This window comes from Chrysochloris asiatica, unplaced genomic scaffold (assembly GCF_000296735.1).
Source record: "Chrysochloris asiatica unplaced genomic scaffold, ChrAsi1.0 scaffold00001, whole genome shotgun sequence".
NCBI classification, from domain to species: domain Eukaryota; kingdom Metazoa; phylum Chordata; class Mammalia; order Afrosoricida; family Chrysochloridae; genus Chrysochloris; species Chrysochloris asiatica.
This window is the reverse complement of record NW_006408519.1, coordinates 41,918,672-41,926,578: the sequence shown is the minus strand read 5'-3', so window position 1 is coordinate 41,926,578 and position 7,907 is coordinate 41,918,672. Positions and strand designations below refer to the sequence as shown.

Here is a 7,907-nt window from a genome sequence, read left to right as displayed (position 1 = left end):
GTCACATCAGTTCTGACTCATTGCGATCCTGTACAGGGTTTCTGAGGAGCAGTTGGTGGATTTGAACTGCTGACCTTGCATTCCAGTGCTTATCCTACACAGCACCACACCAGGATTCCACTTGATGGTAGTCAGTAAGTTTATTAGTGTTTACTAGGAGAGGGTGAAAGGAGAAGAGAAGGAATCATAGCTTAGGGGACCCTAAGCTTCTGTTAAGATTATTAAAAAAAAAAAAAAAAAAATGTTTTAAAAGACAAATGGAGAGTTATGATGTTTGCAAAACAAGGTGAATGAAATTTAAATAATGTCATTGAATTGTACATGTGAAAAATGCTAAAATGGTAGAATTTTGTGACATATATATTTACCACAATTCAAAAACAAAACAAAAGCCTTCTTATTTGCAACTGTACAGAGCTCCTTTTTAAGTCTGAACCCTCATGCTTCAGGTGAACTATAAGTTTCAAGGTGAACTATAAGTTGTGGGTAGCTGGAAATGGGTCTTGAGCATCTCCTTGTAGAAGGAATAATACTTACCTTGAGCATCTCCAGGTAGGAGGGATAATGCTTCCCTGGTCCAGGTAGCTTTGACATCGTTCACACATTTGATGAAGAAACACACTCAATTGCAGACAGCTGGGGAAGCCAATGGCTCCTCTAGCTCAGAGTGTGGAATATTGATCGCCCACATTAATGTACTGAGGAACCCAGGTGGTACAGTGCTTAACAGAGTCACTATGAATCGGAACCAACTCCATGGCACATAACAACAACAACAATCAGAAGGCTGGTAGTTCAAACCCATCAGCCAGGCCTTGGGAGAAAGACGTGACAGTCTCCTTCTGTAAAGATGATAGCCTTAGAAACCTACTCTGCCCTATTGGGTCGCTATGGGTGGAAATCAACTGGATGGCAGTGGAGAGTTTTGGTTTGTAATGTACCAGGCTGCCTGATTCAGGGCTCCCAGAGCAGCTGAAAGCTACAAGGCTCCACCACAGGAGCTCTGAGGAGCGGGTTCAGGCTTGACTTGTGTTTGGATTCTGGGAAGGAGCTTTTCAGAGGACAGGCTTGAGCTGTCTGCTACAGGGTTACATTAGAATAGGAATTACACCACTTCTGGCCATGCAAATGGGCTGTCTGCAGTGTGTTCATCATTTTGCAAACACTGTTTGCATGGATCTGCAGACCTTGAGCACTGTCCACATGAGTTTCTGCCCTGCACTTGTCAGAGGATCCTATCATTTCAGGGAGACGTCCCTTTGAGAATGTAAAACCTCGTACAGACATGCAAGCCTTCTCCCTCAACGCTGGCTCTCACTCCTCCCCGGAAGTCTTAGGAGCTCCTTGTCTTGTCTCTGTTACATATGATCACAAAATATGTCCTACTTAAGATGAAAGACACCTCAGAAAACAGCTGATGGAATGGCCAAGCAGAACTGACCTGCATTAAAGCATTAAAGTCCTGGATACTTAAGGTCAGAGCTCCTGCAATGACCAGCCATCAACTGGAGGGAGTGTGACCATGGTAGAGGGGACTCTGTTTCCAGAGAACCACAAGCTGCCAGCACTTCTAGTCCCATGGAGGGTGATGTACCAAACCACCCACGATAGGCTTTGAAAGCCATGCCAAGCTTTAAGTTTTGACCCAAAATCTGATGCTCAAAAATTCCCTGTGCTGGGCCACTTTTGGAAAAGTCCTTGGAAGCAGATTTTTCTAAGAAAACCCTCTTGACCTGCTTGCCAGTTAGATTTCAGTCATGCTTGAGATGTGGGTATGAGCACATCTATGCAGGCACACACACAGATGCACAAACATGCACGTGCCTGTGTGCACACCCAATGTGTATGTGCACACACAAACACACACCATGTACATATGCATAACGATGCAGCTGTATTTACATATCTGTGTGCATACAAATATGTGCACACATGCATAAAGATGTGTGCATACATGCACACACAGTTGTGTATAGGTATTGTGTACACTATTGGCACACACGCACATGTGTACATACGCACAACCATGCAGTTGTGTGTGTGCGTGTGTGTGTGTGTGTATATATATATATATATATATATATATATATACACATACACACACGCATAAAACATGCATGCATATATGCACACACAATTGTGTGTAGGTATTGCACACACAATTGGCACACATGTGTATGTATGTACAGCCATGCACCTGTGTGCATGTACACATATGCATGTGCACACATGTGTACAAATGTGCGTGTATACACACACACACACACATGCACACATAGTTATATGCCGGTATTTATATACAATTGACACACATGTACGTTGTGTGTGCATATGTGTGCACATGTATGTATGTACACAAATGCATAGAAAAATTGTGTATATGTGCACATAATTGTGCTCAGGTATTGTATACACAATTGTCACACACATGTACACATGCTCAACCATGCGACTGGCTATGTACTTGTCTGTATACATACATGTAAGTGCATGCATGCATGCATACAAGCATGCAGGTATATGTGCACACACGATTGAGCACAGGTATTGTGTACACAGTTGGCACATACACACATTCACACGTGTATTTATGCACAACCATGTGGCTGCATGTGAGTACATACCTGTATGCATACATATATGTGTATGTGTGCATATAAACATGTATGTGTACATGTATGTACAGTGTGGGCTGGTATTGTGTGCACCATTGGCACACATGTGTGTACACATGTGCATGCACATGCACTTTGATAGCAGTGTCCATGCCCCCACTTCTCTCTGGGAGGGTGGATTCCCAGGATCTTCCTCACATCTCCCAGCAGTCTTCAATGTGGACCCATGCTTGCCAGAAACCACTTAAAGATGCATAACCTAGCTTATGTGATGTTCCCTCTTCAAAGCAGATAGCATCCTCCAGGGGCCAGAGGCAACCAAGGTCAGTGTTGCTGTCTCCAAAAGAGAAAGGCGTTTTCCTCATCTTCCAGACTTTGTTTGCCCAGCAGCGACCAATGACTGACTTCAGATTCTAATAACACTCTCTTCTTCATCAACTTCGAGGGTGTCTCGCAGATGCTGGAAGCACACCACACAAGACTTAAATCACCTCCCAGAATTATCAGAAATGGCCTTTTGAGAGCTTGCTCTATTTTCCAGCACATTGTGATTCTTCAAACCTACCCTCTATTATTCTTTTTTTCAGACATAAAACTAGTTTCATGATTTTAGTAGTTTTATCTTCTGAAACTACAAAACTAAACAGAGAGCAGGGGGAAATTTTTGGAAAGTCCTGAGATTAAGACCCAATATTTAGATCCTTAAAAATCAGTGGCCCAAATAATTTTAATATGTATTTTATATTCACAAGACTAATTACAACATAGATATGCTATTACAAATTTTTTTAGGATTGCTTTATGTGTTAGGGGTATAAACTTCCCTATTACAACCAAGTTTTTCTGTCTAACAATAAATAGTTTTTAAATGATTTCACCATTGTGGTCTTGCCCATGAAACATAGTAAGCTTACATCCCTTACAGTATGGTCAATGTGGAAGGTATTGATTTCAGGAAAACTAGCGTTTCATATCCTTTGGCAACTAGAAAATGTTAAAGTGCTTGAGAGGTGTATTCTACAATGCTGTTGAGAGAGAGGATTTAAAACATGTATGGGTACCAACAAAGACATCTTCAAATAGAGTAAGACTCACATTGTTAAATTTTATAGTTTTGCATTGGTGAGGCATATATTACACATTTCATAGTTCTACATTCCTTGTATCATAATTTGCACTGCTACTACATCAGAGGGAGATTTAAAAATATTGTCTACCTTTTACGGCAGAACATATTTAGAGAACATGATTCTTCTAATTTCTACATTTAACTAGTATTTTATCCAGAACCACTCCTTCCCCTCTCATGTCACCCATCTATCTCAGCACCCAGTTCATTTGGTAAACACTTACATATCTTGGTAAGTGCTTAATAAATGACTGAGGAGCCCTGTGGTGTCGTGATTAAGTGCTTGGCTGTTAACAGAAACACACACCAGCCACTCCATGGGAGAAGGATGTGGCAATCTGCCTCTATAATGATTACAGCCTTGGAAACCCTATGGGGCAGCTCTACTGTCCTATAGGGTCTCTAGGAGTTGGAACTGACTAGGCAACAATGGATTGGGGTGGGGTAACAAATGATTAGTCTAAAGCTGAACCATGTTCATCAGCTTCATCATATCGTGGAAGGCATGAAAAACCAGCTGAGCTAGCTTTTCTGCACCAGCCTTTGCACATGATTTCCAGGCTGTACAGGATACAAAAAACTGATCATCTCTGATGAGATGAACAAAATTTCCACCTCCTCCACTTTTGGAGAAAAGTGGGTCTGTGTAGAGCTCTGGAACAGGGAGCGAAAGCTTCCTCTTTGGCTATGAGTAAGAGATCCAAAAGATGACGGTCAAATCCTTTTCCAGTTGAACAATTTTTCATCATTTTATTATGCTCTGCAAAAGCAAGTAGCATCTTCTACCACCGCTCAAGAAGGTGGGTATGAGGATCTTGCATAGACTGACACCATCTGACTGCTTTTACCATATATGATAGCATAGTCTCTGTACGACCATGATAAAAAAAAAAAAAAATCTCATCATTGCTGTTTCATAACAACAACCAGGACATCCATGAAGTCTGTAATAGGCCAGCTGAAGGGTCAGCTGGACAAATGTGTCAGGGTGAAGCATGTTCTTCTTGGTGAGCTTTTTACCAAAAGAGATAAAGGAATAAACCACAATTTCCAGATCAGATGCCTGTTTGAAAAATTGGGCTTTAGCTTGTTTGATGTCATCTAATTCTTTCTCATGTACAGTGAAAACAGCTCCTCTGGAAGTGGTATATCCCATGGTTTCTGAACCCTTCCATTGTCCTTCATTTTCAACAATCTTCTCATCAACCTAATGATTGATGTTGACCAGAACCATGGCATCATATGGGGCATGATCAGCATGACAGACAAATCATCCATTAGAAAAGGAAATCAAATGATAGGATTTGTCACCCCAAAGAACTGTTGGATCTCCAGTTAGGACCATTGCAGTTATCTGAGAATAATCTTCTAGTGTTACATGTGGACTGCCATCATTTGTGGAATACACCAGTATACTACTCTGGATTTTTCCTGTTGTTGTTGTCAGGTGCCATCGAGTCGGAACCGACTCATAGCGACCCCACACACAACAGAGCAAAACAATGTCAGATCCTGGGTCAACCTCACTACCGCTGCCACACTTGAGTCCATCAATGATGCCATCTGGCCAATCCATCTCGTTAGGGGTCTTCCTCTTTTTCTCTGACCCTCCACCTTACCCAGCATGACATCCTTCTCCAACGATTGTTTCCTCCGGACTATATATTCTAATTCAAAATGGCCAATACCAGTCCATTTTAGCTCACTAATGCCTAAGATATCAACATAGTCAAATTCTCTGGAACAAGGCTTACCAGATATTCTCATGCCTTAGCCCATCACGTGCGCTCCTCGCTAGTCAATGCTGCTATCCCAGGCCCATCAGGTTCACTGTGGCACTTCTTGTGAATGTACGTCAAGTGCCTGAGCAGCTATGGTGGGGTGATCAAACATCCTTCATGCATCACATCAAAGACAAAAACTCGGCCTCAACACAGCTAAGGTGACTTGGGGAACACCCTTCACTCTCAGTACTAAAATAATTCATAATTGAAATCTCTAGTAATTCCTGGGACTTTGCAGGTAGAAAACAGCATTCTGAATTGATTCATATCTAGAGGAGTATTTCCAACTTTATGGACAGGAAGTTTTTCTTAACTTAATAGTTGCCAGTAGTTCAACTTATCTCAAAGATTTATACTTCCTCGTTCTAAATGAGTGCCTTCCTGTGGGGGCCAGTAATGTTCGTTATGGATGCAGGACTCCCAAAGTTGACATTCAGTTGGGATGGTATACAAACATCCAGGTAAGTAACATTCAGCCACCACTCTTCCAGCCAATTTCTTTTTCCTTTGGCCCTTTTGAGTAATTTCTGTTGCAGTTTTTCTCTAATCCCATTCTGAAATTTTTTAGTGATTTCTTCAGTTTCCCTGTATTCTTCTTCACTTCAAATGACTTTACTGATTTAAGATATTTTTTTTAATGATTCTTCAAGTGAAGGAACTAGCAATGATGGAAGAGTGTCCTGGTACTGAAAAATTTGTTCTTCAGTTGATTTGGCCAACTGATTTTCCATGATGCAATGACAATAGGAAATCTCCCCCACAGTGTCACAGACTACTTCCCTCCCAGCCTCTGGAGAATAAGAATTAGACGCTATCCTCTATTTTCTAAAAAGGAAAACATATGCAAATCCTTTGGTTAGTGTTCCTTGTCTTCTCTAGATTCCTACTAAGATAAGACAGTTAGGGGCTGGGCTGGGTAGCAGGTGTAGTCAATACATCTAAACTTAGAAGCCCAGACCTGGAATCTTGATCTCTCCACCTCCCAGTGCCCCCTTGGGGGACTCACTTAACCTTCTGAACTACATCCACAAATACAGATAAGCTTTGTCCTGCAGACAAAATAAAACTGCATATAATGTGTGTCTCAAGCTCTCACTAAGATAGACAAGATAGTTACCACTGAGGGCTCCAGTTCATGGAAACCCATGTGCAATGGAATGGAACATTGCCCTGTCTTGCACCATTGTAAAGAATGTTGGTATATTAGAGTCCACTGCTGTTGCCACTGTGTATTTTAGGCCCCTTCCAACCTAACAGGTTTATCTTCCAACACTATACCAGTCATTGTTTTGTTGTGATCCAATGGGTTTTCACTAGTGAATTTTTGGAATTAGATCACCAGATCTTTCTTTCTAGTTTTAGTCTGAAAGTTCCACTGATGTCTATCAATCAAGGCTGACCCTGCTGGTATTTGAAATACCGGTGGCATAGATTCCAATATCAAAACAACCCACATGCCACTACAGTACAACAAACTGACACAGGGGTGGAAGATGTATTTTAAGATACTATTATTGTGAGTCAGTGAATTGGACAGTGAATAAGGAAGACCATAGAAGAATTGATGCAGTTGAGTTATGGTGTTGACAAATAATATTGAAAGTACCATGGTCGCCCAGAAAAACAAACTAATTTTTATTGGAAGAAGTGCAACCAGAATACTCCTTAGAAGCCAGGAGGTGAGATTTTGTCTCTCCTATTTTTGACATATTATCAGGAGGGACCAGTCTCTGGAGAAGGACATCATGCTTGGTAAAGTAGAGGGTCAGCAAAAACTAGGAAGACTCCCATTAACATGGATTGACACAGTGGCAGTAACAATGGGTTCAAATATAATATTTGTGAGGATTGGGTAGGACCAGGAAGTGTTTGTTCTGTTGTGCATAGAGTTGCTATGAGTTGGAATCAACTCAACAGCACCTAATAACACCACCAACAATAGGTAAGGCAGTAAGGGATTTATACTAAGTCTTCCTGGACTAGAGGAATGGTCTACGCTCTGGGACCCCTGCTTTCAACAGATCTCCCAGATTAACTATGAAGAAAGACCTGGAGACCTACTTCCAAAATCAGCCAACAAAAACCCTACAGTAGGAAGAACAAACAAGATGGTGGACCGGGTGGACAGGTAGCAAAGAGCTCCGCCAACAACAACACAGAATACCTGACCAAGCAGGCTCAGGGGATGGTCCCAGAACTCTGAACCACATATAACGGAATACTTAGAAGGTTGGAAGTCTCACAGCTGGGGGAATTTGTGGCAGAAGCAAGAAATCCATTGCTTTCTAGTCCAGGATGCTCAGCTGCTCCAGGAGCCACCATCTTGGGTGAGACCATGTGGGCAAAGGATCAGAGCGGTCACAGACACCTGGCAGAACT

The 7,907-nt window shown here is 41.8% G+C and overlaps 1 pseudogene; it reads right to left on the bottom strand.

Moving 5' to 3' along the window:
* Nucleotides 1-4,204: 4,204 nt before the first annotated feature.
* LOC102829862 lies at nucleotides 4,205-6,259 on the bottom strand (annotated as a pseudogene).
* Nucleotides 6,260-7,907: the final 1,648 nt, after the last annotated feature.